Source organism: Vicugna pacos, unplaced genomic scaffold (assembly GCF_048564905.1).
Source record: "Vicugna pacos unplaced genomic scaffold, VicPac4 scaffold_20, whole genome shotgun sequence".
Classification (NCBI taxonomy): domain Eukaryota; kingdom Metazoa; phylum Chordata; class Mammalia; order Artiodactyla; family Camelidae; genus Vicugna; species Vicugna pacos.
Window position 1 is genome coordinate 77,067,734 of NW_027328741.1, and position 13,193 is coordinate 77,080,926.

General features: G+C 39.1%; 1 protein-coding gene and 1 long non-coding RNA gene across 2 annotated transcripts in view; one reads left to right on the forward strand and one right to left on the reverse strand.

Moving 5' to 3' along the window:
- Positions 1-13,193, forward strand: part of LOC140694031 (uncharacterized) — a 540,346-nt gene that overhangs the window by 370,400 nt on the left and 156,753 nt on the right. The window lies entirely within an intron of this gene.
- LOC140694019 (uncharacterized) overlaps positions 1-13,193 on the reverse strand; it is a 129,999-nt gene that overhangs the window by 21,861 nt on the left and 94,945 nt on the right. The window lies entirely within an intron of this gene.

Here is a 13,193-nt window from a genome sequence, read left to right on the forward strand (position 1 = left end):
TATAAATACAACAAACAGTGACCTAGGACTGAGCCTAATTAGCTCAACGAAATAAAACTTGAGGCCATGAAATTTTTGGCATTTTAGAACTCAGAACTCTGACGGGTCCTTCAGACTTTGTGAGGAAATCTTAATTATCTGTTTCATAAATAGTAAGCCTTAGTGATTTGAGCAAGCAAATTCAGCTTACTCCAACTATTATTATAAATATAAGTAAGTTTTAAAGTGAAGCTATGAGATCTCTAGCTTTTGTCTGTTTATAAGCCTGCATACAGATTATAGAAGTGAGATATTTCTACTGCTAAAAAAAAAAAATTTCGAAGTCAAAGAGCTCTGCTTAATTGATGTAAAAATATAAGAGCTTAAAAATTAAGTATTTTTAAAATAAAAACTTAACAAATTGACTTTCAGTGTCATGTGAATTGGAAAATATTCAATATTAAGTTAATATTTGATATTGTTTAGTTTAAGTATGTTCTAATAAATATAGACATCTTTAAAATCATCCATCTTAACTATAATACCTTTACTGTACCTAGGTTTAATGAAAGTCAAATAAGATCCTGTTATATCTGTTGCAGATTTGTCAAAAAAAAAATAACAGTAATGTGCTGTGGTAAAATTTTAAGTAAATTAAATGCAAATGAGATGAGAGCTTTGGGTAAATATTTAAAATATATTTTTAAAATGTATGCTTAAAATAATCTCTAAATGTTTGATATCTTTAAATTCTAGAGTTGTGCTAAATTAAGTTAAATGACAAGATTTTATTAAATATCTATGCCATTTTCAGATAAAATGATTGAAATATGAATTACTTAACATTTAACTTCCTCTTACAGTGAAACTAAAGGTGTTTAGAAATATTAATAAATGGTTGGTGTCACACAGAAATAGTCTCTATTAGTAAGGGAATGATCTCAGTATCCTAGGAAAGTAATATAAATGCGTAAAGGAAGATGTAAGAATGGAATAATACTTTGTTAATGAAAAATAGTGACTTTCTCCTGAAGCTGGTTACCTCTGAATGGAAGACAAAATAAGGGACACACTAATATAAGTATAGAAAGCTGTGGAAGGCTTGTGGAAAAGGAACCCTGAGGAAAGTTTTGTACGTGGTCAGAATTGGCTAAGTTTAGAATCAAATTGGGCAACGTAAATGAATCTTAGAAGTTAGCTGGAACAAGATTAGATTTGGTTTTCTCTCTGTTAAGAGGAAAAAATTTTCTTAAAATATTAATCCACCTTCAGTAACAGATTGTAAAACTTCTTATACCACTTAGCTGATCTGTTCTGCCTTTACATTTGACATATTTTCTTGTTAATGAATTAGTACTACTTTACAGTGATCTATATGTTTATCTGATCAAGTGTTCTGAAATCTTTCAAAAAGCTCCCCAAATATAAAATTCTAATTAATTAAATAAAAATTAATTTAATTAATTAAAATTCTTTTAATCTCCAGTTAAGTTTGGGATGCTACAGAAGGCCCCTGAAACATCCCAAAGAGAGATTTTTAACTATAAAGTTTCATTTGGCATTTTAAATAACATGGAATTGTCAAATGAATCATAAAACTTCTAAGGTTATATTGAATGAGAAATATTATTAATATAGGTATTGTAGAAATTACATGGACTCCCTAAAATTCTGGCATATCAGAAATGTTACCAGTGATAATTATGGGTATAGTGAACAGGTTTCTTTATTGATTATAGTGTAACGGTGTTTAACCATGCTTTTAAATCTTTTGTCATTTATAGACAGTTAATTGTTTTCTTCTGATGGTTTTGCAAAATGCTTTCTCTTCAAGGAGATTTACTGATTTCTAATAAATTTCAAACTACAGCACTGAACTAAACTGGGTAAGAAATTTTAAAGTTCTAATGAAAACTCTCATTAAAAGAATTAGTTACATGGGACTGATTAACCAGCTGAATATGGTTATAATTTTTGATATTGTTTGAAATACTACTGCCTTTTAACCTGTTTCCCAGACATAAAGAATCTCTTCTCCTTAAGCTAGTTATGGTTCACAGCAATTTGATAAATTATAACTATGTATACAGACTTGGAACAGTTATCTTTTCTCTCTATCTGATCCCTCAAAAGACTAAAAATACTTAGGTCCCCAGTGGCTCTATCAGACAAATTAGGGAGATCATCTCCTAAGAGATATAGGAGTATAAAGGTATTTTAAGGATTTTAAAGAGAAAAGAATTTACCTAAATCTGTAAGGCAAAAATCCATGAAAAGCCTTGACGTGGCTTTCTTGGCCTTAGAAAACCTTATTAACATTCTACCCTGAGACTCCGTATTAAAACTTCCAACACAGCCAATTTAAAAAGCCTATATGATCAAATAATCAGATTTAATTTGTAAAGAAATTAATCTTGATTTGGCTATATTTGAGAAAACTGAGGGTAACTTTAGAGAGAAAAAAATTATATTTTAGTCGATATTAAATTCTAGTTTTGTTAATTGAGGTCCATATTTACTAAGACACTTCCCAGATCATTCCTTGCTGTTATGTCACACTGCTGTACAGTTTAATTGAATTATGAAAAGAATACTCTAGGTTTGATTCTGAAGCTCAGTAATCTATCCTTGGGTAAAATTCCAATGCCCCATGACCTGCAGCCAGGGGATTATGCATACTGCAACAGGCATGACTTAAAGAACTGTCTCCAACCTGAATGGAAAGACCCTTTTTCAGATACTCTTAACTAGACCATACACACCAAAGCTGAAGGAAACGGAGTCTCGGATTCATTTCCTATCTGAAACAGCCCCTGCAGTGCACTGGCCTATAGAGCGCTGCTCACCTTAAAACAATGCCCAAATGGAGAAAAAGCTACCAGACCAGGATGAGAAGAAGACGACATCTGAGCTAGACTGCTGACCCAAGACACCGGACCAGGACTGTATACCAATTACTTTGATAATTTCTCCAACCTTTGATTATGAACTACTCCAATTGTTAAGTTTATGATAAATTACCTATGTCTAGTACTTCTGTGTTACCTTGGTGGGTTTCCCTAATACAAGGCTCTAACTAGGTAGCCCTCAGAAACATTATTCTAAAGAGAAATTATAGTTCTGTTTAGGCCACTGTTGATCTTACAAGGTGGGAGATTTCAACTGGCCAATTAATACCTGCTCTGACCCTGACCATAAATATGAACTTTCTCATAGGATCAAACTCAGAAACACAAGCAAAATTTTAACCCAAAAATACAACTTCTCGACTATTAAATTCTTACTCGTGACTTTATTAACGTTACTAGCTGTATTATTTATATCCTATCTATTTTATAAAATTGTTGTCTGTTACATTTCCCAATGTGTAATTAGGCCCACAAGATTGATGATGGCTAAACATCTTGAAGAAACAGATAAAATTTATAACCCTGAATAAAATAAATATAATAGTGTGATTCTAGGTATGGGAATGAGCAAAGAAGGTTAAACACTTCCTGGATCATAATAGAGTAGTAAGACAGGTGATCCAGAGAACTTTTAGTATCAACAGGGCCTGATAAAAAAAACTAACACCTTGAATGGCAACTCAGAAGATTCTTCACCTGAACTAGGAATGAGCCATCCTAGCACCGTGGGACAAAATTGGTCATGAAATGTCTCTCAAAATATTGGTCGAATTTAGGACCAAGGGGGAACACTGTGAATGAAAATACTACAATGTGCATGAAAATACTGCAACCATGACAGTAAACAAAGAATGCTGAATCCGAGTCATCAGCGGCTGCTGCCAACCCCCAGCGAGTACATGCCTACAGCCCGGCCTCTCAGCCACTCACAGTGGTGCCCTCTGAGCAGACTCAGAGTAAGAAAGGACAGGATACTGGCCCTAGATAGCCAGGGGCTTGCCAAAGGAATGAATTCAATGACCCAAATGTTTGCTTCCCACCATACATAGAAAACCACTAAATACTTGAACTTGAGATATCTGGTTTTCTTTAGATAACAAGCAATATTTTATTGTTCCAATTACCTGATCTTTGTTGTAAAGATTCTATTTATCCTAGCTCCTCCCCTACCTCTTGGGAGCAGTCCCTCAGAGTGATCTGAGAGGCTGTCATCCCGGCTCGAGTCCTCCAGCCAAATAAACCAAATCCCTTAACATTTAGGCTGAACGTTTATTTCAATGAAGTCCCAGAATAGACACAACTCATCAATTCTGTAATGGAACACACTGAATCAGGAACCAAAAGCGTGTTTTAGTCCAGAAAATCTCCAGGTTCCTATTTCTTCCTGTCATTATACAATCCCTCCAGAACTCATTACTTTGCTGTCTGCTCCTCTGGCAACCAAACTCAGAGAAGAGTCAACTCAGCAGAGCACCATGCTGGGGAGAACCCGCCGCAGAAGCACTGCAGGCTGCCTTCCCTCCCGCACGCTCTGCTGACCCTTGGTGTCCTCCGTGGAGACCAGGCCAACACAGCTCTTCCCAACAGCTGCAAAGTCGCTCACGTTAAATAAATCATTTTATTTTATATGATATTTTACGTATATACCCATCTCTGAAAACAGCTTTGCCAGAAGCCCAAATCTTCAACATTAATCTGCAAAGGCAAATCAGGTCCCCAAGGGAAAACAAGTCTTAAGACGACGCTAAGGCCTCCAAAGTCCTCTCCACGACCATGAACCAAACTGCCTGCAGGTCTGCAGGTGCAGGAGGCTACATGTCTGCTTTTAAAGCAACCCCTTTCTGCCCTCGGGTGCTACAATGCCCTTTTATGCCCTCCCATCACAGGGCAAGAGCAGCCGCTGCAGAACCTTGCAGGGCAGCACTGACAGGACTGGACAAAGGGGATCAGAGCTAAACAAAGCATTCTGATGACACGAGCTTGTCACTGTGTCTCTTTACAGATGTAGATATATAGAGAGAGAAGTGGGGTGATATTGCTCAAAGTCACACAGCTAATAAGTGGCAAAGTATATAACTCTGCTCCTCCCTCCTGTGTGACGCCCAACTGGGACAACCACAGGGTTCTCTCGTGGCTGCCTGAACAGTCTTTTCCTATCACTCATGACACACAATAGTGTCTGAACTTAGCCTGCATTTGCAGCATCTTTTCCCTCCAGTTTCTCAGGAACAAGGCTGTTCGGGCCTGTATGAATTCCGGCTTCCTGAAATCTCCGTGCTCAGGCTGGTCTTGCCTGTGCATCCGGCCCGCTGCTCAGAGGCTCTTCCTCCCCTGCAGGAGGACGTTTCTAATCTTCACAGGGACACAACCTCAGGGGAGCTCTCCTCTCGCCCTCAGCATGGCAGGTGTCCCAGGCCTCATCCCGAGCAGCCCCGTTAGGACGGTGTCTGCCCAGCTCTGCTAGTCAGATCAGCAGCCTCACTGCCAGGGATTATACCCAGGTCACACTGCAAACCTACTGCCCGCCTCACAGCCCCCAGCCAGCAGGTCACCTGGAAGTCACAGCAAGTGCCCCACCCAATCCAGAAGTCTCTTCTTTTGCCAGCACCACTGATGAATGGTTTCCAACCTTCGGTCAGTTTCGCACAAAACAGCACCTTCTACAGTGAAACGGGTGGTTTTTCTTCTGCACCTCATCCTTACTGGAAACGTAAAGGGAAACCAAAAGGCCTTTTCTCAACCCTTTTCTGATGAAACCCTCCCACCCACAATACTCATATGCTCAAGAGCTTTGGATCCACATGATTTTCTTTCTCTTAGGCTAAGTGGCTCAAAAAACTAAGGGATTCTTTCTCCTTTGAGGGTATTAGCACTCAGTTTCTTGGCTTTAATCTGTTTTTGTCTCTCTCTTCAGTGACCCTAGCAGTTGCCACCTCTTACTCCCTTCAGCAGCCTCCCTCCCAACATCTAGTCTAGGAAATCAGCTGTGATGAGGGGCACGGGGGCAGTCACAGAAGATGCAACTAAGGCACAGAGAGGCTACATAATTTGCCCAAGAAATCACCTTGAGCCACCAACAGAGTGTGTCACGTCCCTCTATTTAACAGTTATGCTAAGCAAGTTAACTTTTTGTAGATTACGTTTATAAACAGATGAGGTATGAAAATACATACAAGGACACACATCAACTCTAAGATATTCATTAACTCCACTATTTTGTTTCTATTTATTTTATTTCTATTAAAAAATTAAGAACCCCTGCAGTCAATATAGCAAAATGTTACTGGGTTTTAAATCCAGAATATACAGGGGTTGTGTCATTACTCATTCTTGTATGTATTTTCACAAGACAAAATGATTTGAAAGTCTCTCTCCCCGCCCCCTACTCACTACTGGCTCTCACCAGAGCTCCCAGACCACACATCTAACAGCCTTTCACTTTACCCACAGCTGAACTCATCAGTTTTCCCCCAGAACTCCCTCTGCTGCTTTCCCTCCTCAGAACACAGCAGGACCATTATTTAACTCATTAATCCACCCAGAAACCTGGGCCTTACTCCATCCTACCTTCACAGAAATCATTGATCCTTTCCTCTATACCATCTAAACATGCCTTCAATCTGTTCGCTTTTACCCACTGACCGTCCCACCGCTCAAGTGGAAGCCAACAACACTGCCCACCTGGACTCATGAGTCTCCCAAGTGGCCCCACAGCCACTCTCCCCTACTTGAGACAAATGTGATTGTGTCTCTCCCACGCTTTTGGACTCATTTCAGACCCACTGTTCTTAGAAGAAACTTCAATTTCTTCACCTGGTGAAGGTCTTTGCCATGAAACTGTCAGCTCAGTAAGGGCAGGACACACCCTCGTCCCTCGGCTCCACAATCTGGCAGAGCATCAGCTTGGGAGGATTGAGTTCTTAGCAAACTACTTCACTTATCCATACAAATCCATGGTAGATTAGAAAGATTTTAGATGTTGAGCTTGACTATTAATTTGGGGATTTTGCACTGGCAACCTGCAAGTATATATTCTAATTATTGTGTCTTCTTAAAACCATACCCAGATTAAAGGATTATTTGTGGAATGTCTTCGGAGTAAAAGGGACTGTACTTTTACAGATTTTATGTTTTAAAATATGAACAACCCGGACAGGGTCAAAAATAGTACCGCCTCACAAGTGACAGAAGACAGGTGAGACGCATATAGCAACAGGTCACAAAGATGGTAAGAGCAAAGTTGTTTATCCAACCCCCGAAAAAATTCCTCCAAGAACTGAAAACTCAGAAATTTGAAAGTAAAATACTATCATATAAAGAAAGAAAATAAATAATCCTCTTCATCAGGGTTTCTAGATCTGACTGCAGAGTTATTAGCAGGCCATACTGAATCCTAGCACAGAAAAATCAGATGGACTAGTGGTGAGTAAGTTCCAGGAAAACGGCAGTAACTCCTCCACTTGAAAGAGGACACACACTCACTTGTTCAAGGTGATTGTAAACCACATTCTGCAGAAATTCAGAAGATTCAGGCACCGCTTCTAGATGGTGATGACACGGAAGGACGGCTTGGATGCATGCTTCTAACTGAGTCACCGGCATTCTTACACTGCAGGGGGAAATGGAGGCCCTCAGCCAAGAGCACAGTTGTTCCTGTCATGTATCCCAGGCCGTGCCTCGGGGACTCAGTGTACTGTAGCAGTCTGGCCCCAGGTGAGGACCCGCAGCGTGGCCCAAGCAAGCAGGAGGGGCACTGTGCTTGAGAAATCCCATCCCCCATGGGGGCAAGAGGGGCTGGTGGGGTTGTGTGAACCTATAAATGCTCATAGAAATACACCTGCATACATTGAAGTGATAAAATTAAAAGTAGCAGTCTATTTAACAAAATTTCAATTGTCAGTGTTAATTTTACCATTCCATTCCGCTTGTCCCCTGCACTCTGAGACAGGCTTAGGCTCTCTCACACATGCAGCTCTGATGCAATAGTTGTGAAGTTATTTTACTTTGATGCAAGTGTCTTCGCTCCCAGTGTCACTGTGACTGTCGTCTCTTAACACAGTCAGATATCTTCCTGGATCTCTCCCTGAGTTCCTTGCTCCTGCTTCTCAGATCCTGAGATAAAGAACAGGTGAAGGCACATGACTGGAAAAGTCAATGTGGACTTGAGCAAAGTCCTCAGTGACCCCCTAGGTGAGTGCTGCCCACCCCTTACCTTCGATTCTCAAGGTTCTGCCCAGGGTGACATCCAGCCAGGAGAGAGTCCTGGGCCCTATTAAAAGCTGTGTGGCTTGGGTGCAGGGAAAGCTGCAGGAGCTGGTTCCGTAGCCGGTCCCATCCACACCTCTGCTCCTCTCTCTCCCGAGGCAGCGCTGCCAAGCCCCCAGGCTCCCTGAGCTTCTGTCTTTCTCTTCTACTCTACTTCAAGCCCTTTTCCTCTTCCTTTATTCCCTGATTATCCCTAGCTGGAGTGATTTTTCTATCATAGAATCTGAAAAAATTTCCTGCAGCTGAAAAAGAGGTGCCAGAGGTCAACGCACATATGGTGGTTCCTGAATAGAGCCCCTGGTTAGGGGGACCCTCACCAACACTCATGGGGCATCAGGCATGTTGCAGGGTCGACCACCACCAACAAGAGTTTGCTGTGACACCAAGGCACGCACAGCATCCCTGCTCACTAAATTGTAGTTGTAGTCCTTTATTAAGAAGCAAAAATAAAAAAATTGCTCATGTTTCTTACTAAAATTATTTATGAGGGAGAAAAAGAAATTGTAATAGAAAGAACAAATTTCACTCCATGTTAGATGTGTTCATTTGGCTTTAATCCTGTACCTTGTTTTCTAGGCTCAGACTTGCTATCTCTGCACCTTTTGTAAAAGAAAGTTGCCTTTAGCCTGAAATATCCAGGAGGGTCTATTCTCCGGGCTCTGATCTTTAAGGATATTTGCTCTTCTACACTTATGTATAGATGGCAAGTTGTAAAATAGTGAATAACCTTTCTTTTTTTTGGAGGTTTTACAGGGGCACCATAATTTGACCCACATGGACAGCTGCAGGAACAAAGGATTTCAAGGACAAACAATTCATACAGCAAGAAGTTTGCAACAACCAGCCACATCCCCGCCACTTTTTAGTATAAAAGGAGACTGAAATCTGCCCTGGGGAAGAGAGTTCTACTGGATAACAATATGCCATTTTCTGGGTCTGCCAGCTTTACAAATAAAGTCTCTTTTCCTTACTCCAACATCTCATCTCCCGATTAATTGGCCTGTCATGCAGCAAGCAGAACGAGTTTGGACTTGGTAACAAATTGACTGCCTTAGAGGTAGTATGTCTCCACTCTTTCCTCATTTCCAGTATTTCACAACCTATCAATTTTATATGCTTTTTAACAACATGAACAAAAAACCTATTACAAGGAATTGATTCCACAGAAATAAACTTATTTCTACTCCTTCAAAACTTTTTTCTTTTCTATTTTATTTTGTTTTGCTTATTGAAAAGAAAATAAATTCAAATCTTTTTATTTCACGTATTTTTATAACTAGATATTGTAAATACTACAAAGATATTTAAATTGCAATAAAAATTGTTCATATATTAGTATAAAGATATATACACAATCAATGCAGATTAGGAAAGGAGTAGATATTTACTAAAAATCCACTGCACATCCAGTCTTTTACAAGCATATCCTGGAATATAAGCTCTATTATCCAGGGGTCCCCCACCCCCAATCTCACTGCGGAGTCCCTTAGTAATCAACTACCAAGGCACCAGCATAGAACCATGAGATCAGTATTTTAGGTATAAATGAGAGTATTAGCTCATTCAATTCTAAAACAGAAACCTTAAAATAAATACTGAACTTACTTACAGATAAACAAATTTGGACACAAAAAAGTACAGTTTCTCCCCCAAGACACAAAGATAATAATTGGTAAAGGCAAGATTTGAACTAATCTGCCTGATTCTAAAAGCTAAGGTGGAAATCCCCTTCAACTGTGGAGGACCAGCAGCACAGCCTGTCACCCTATCTTTGTTCAGATCTGGCTTTAGACAGCCTGAGACAGCACCCCTTCCTATGGAACTCGAGGGCAAACAATAACAATAAGGATTTTATATTCAGTAGTTTCTTAGGTCTCAATTATATAAAGTGTCAGCAGGTCAGCAGAAAACTCTGGGAAATATGAGTGGGTCCAGAGCTTTTTGCTGATAAGAAACTCAATCTATCAGGACAGAGTGACATTCCCATGAGAGGCCTCATGGACATAAACTAAAGGCAACTGAGCAATGAAAACTAGCAAGAACATGGAACTCAAGCAAGAAGGATCCCTACCATCCCCTGCCCAGTTGCCTCTTCACCTTTGTGGACAAGACGGCAGAAGGTCCATGTTCTTGTCCAAGTTACAATATCATGGATTCTCACCCATATAATATTACGACTCTATGCTGTCTTAAGTCCTTTCCAACTAAAATATGATGACACCAATATCTCAGCGGAATGTCTATGTCTCCACTTTCTCTCTTTTATTAGGAGATTATATCTATGGCCACAAAGCCGAAATTCAATTAAAAACACCATGCACGAAGCCTGGTGAAAGTCTGTGTAAGAGACATTGTTCTCAAGCTCAGTGAGTGAAAACTCAGAAAAAGTGGTCCTTATCCCTCTGCAAGTGGAAGGTAGCCTGATTGTGTGTGTGTATGTGTGCACACGTGTGTGTGTAAATCAAATACAATGTATTCTGGGATGTGCACAGATTTTTTTTATGTTACTATCATTTCATGAGGATGAGCCAACCTTTAAAGTAATTTGAATCTACTATTCTGAGAGAGTCTCAGGATCTTTTGGTGGAGGATGGGAAAGGGGAAAGGAAAGGAGGAAAGAAGTAAATGAAGCAAAGCTGAAAGTATACTGCTAGGGAAAGGCAAGACATTAATTTTGTTCCTACTTGCATCACACACAAATTAGGGACTGGCTTTCCCCCATGTCTTGTCAAGCACTGAGTTGCAGAAGAACAGGTGACAGCCCATTTCTCACTGAGCTTGTGACTGTACGTGGCATCTTATAGACACAAATTATTTAACCTGATCAAACAATTTAGCAGCAGGCTGTAATTCTCCTATTTTGAGAGATAAGAAAACAGGAAGTGAAAGAGGGTATATAGCTTGACAAAAGTCAGAGGACAAGTAAACTAAAGAGGATGAATTCAAACTCAGATCTGGATGCAGAGTCTGACATTCCCACTCTGAGGGCTGGAAATTCCTTAACACACAGGGTCCCCAGCTCCTCTGCTTTGTTCCTGGCACCAAGCATTTCCCATGGCGATATTCTCCAGTTCTCAGACACAGCGCTCTGTGCAGCCAATAACCTCCATTCGACCTTGATCATCTACCTGTCACGCCCACCAGGCTTCACCAGGCAAGAAAGCTGGCTTTCAACTGCATACAAAGCCACCCCTGTTTTATCCTGGACTCTTCAGCGGCTTTTCCAGCGTAAACACAGCCATGAAAGTGCTCACAGTTTGTACATGAGCCACACTACCTCTCTCCATCTGTCTCCCCACCTATACTACTTAGCTATGACCATTTTGAGAATCTTGGAAACAAATTTTTAAAAACAGAAAAGAAAGGATTCTGTAACAAGTACTTAATACTTACAATTTTAAATGAGAAGTTACAAAGTGAGTATTTACAAACCGAATCTGCCTTCCTAGGTGTCAGTTTTAACAGTTAAAATATACAATAGCAAAAAATTCTGACTTAAATAATTAACAAAAACATCAACAATAATCTGGAATAAACTCAAAAACAATGCCCATGTTGTACATGGAGGAAGTACAGGACTGTACTGTGGGGTAAAGTAAGAGGTGTGAAAGTACAGACATCAACATTTTGTATGGAGGAAAGCAGTTTTGTAAAAATGTACGTTCTCCTAAAGATAATTCAAAAGTACTAAAAAATCCCACGACAGCACTTCTTTTTTTTTTTAACTTGAAAAATTATATTAGAATTCTTCAGGAATAATAAAGTCATAATACTAACCAAGAAAATTTGGGATCGAAAAGAGAATCAAAAAATCGCACTGTCAGATATTAAATAAATGTTTACAATATGTAAGATATAGTGCTAGTGTAAGAAAGTAAGATTGATACAAATAAACCATGAGCTCAAAAAGAGACTCTAGTGTACATAAGTATTCTTTACAGGTGGGATTTCAAGTTAAAAAGCAAAGTAGGAATTCAATAATTGTCTTGGGACAATCAGAGAATCCCCTGGAAATAACAAATTCTATTCCAGTCATAATGACCGCAAGAAAAATTACAGAATGTGATGTGAATATTAGAAAGTACTAATAACAGCGAATATAATTCTTTGCTCATATTAATTCAACTTCTCTTCACTATAACAAGTACCATCATCATCTCCATCTTAGAGATTAAAAAAACCTACAGAAGAAATTTATACCATTATAAGAAAGTATTTCTAAGAATAATATCAGGAATAAAACCCAAAAAGAAGACATTTACAATCTTAAGATTATTTTGGGCCACAACAAAAATGAACCTACTGAACAAAATGAAAGGCAAAAAATGACAAGGAAAAGCTCTCTGATACATGTTGATGAAGACAAGGGGCTAATGTTCATAATATACATAGAGCTGTCACAAAGCAACAAGAAGCTGCCTCACTTAAATGTGTGCAAAGGACAAAAGAGATCATTCACTTTTTAAAAGTCAGATGGCTAATGAGTGAAAAATGCTCAATACCTCACTGGTCATCAAGTGCAAATTAAAACAATGAAAAAGTACTTTTGCTCATCATATTGGCACATATTTTTAAAAGATATTCTAGCTAGTGTCCATCTTTGAGAGAACAAACTGTGAGCGATCTTTTGGAGGATGACATGTCAATGGATATGTAAACTCTGAAAAACTTGTGTACACACAGGCTGAACTCCACATTTTGGAATCGTTTCATTTAGAAAAATTCAGTTCAAAAATATGTACTTATCAGAGCATTTACACAGCACTGTTTACAATGGTGAGAAGAAAAGCTGAAGTGAAATCTTATCCAGCGATAGAGAATTGGTTACATAAGTTATTCTACATCTTTTCATGCCCCACAGGAGAAGGAATTTCTAGATTCACTTGAAAGGAGCCTGTGATTTATGTAGTTGTCACATCCAAGGACTAAATTTCCAGAAAATTTAACGAAAATAATACTCATACAAGATCACAGGAATGTTTGTATAAGAAGTATGCCAGTCAAACACCCTTTCTGACAGTGGAAAATGGAGAAAACTTA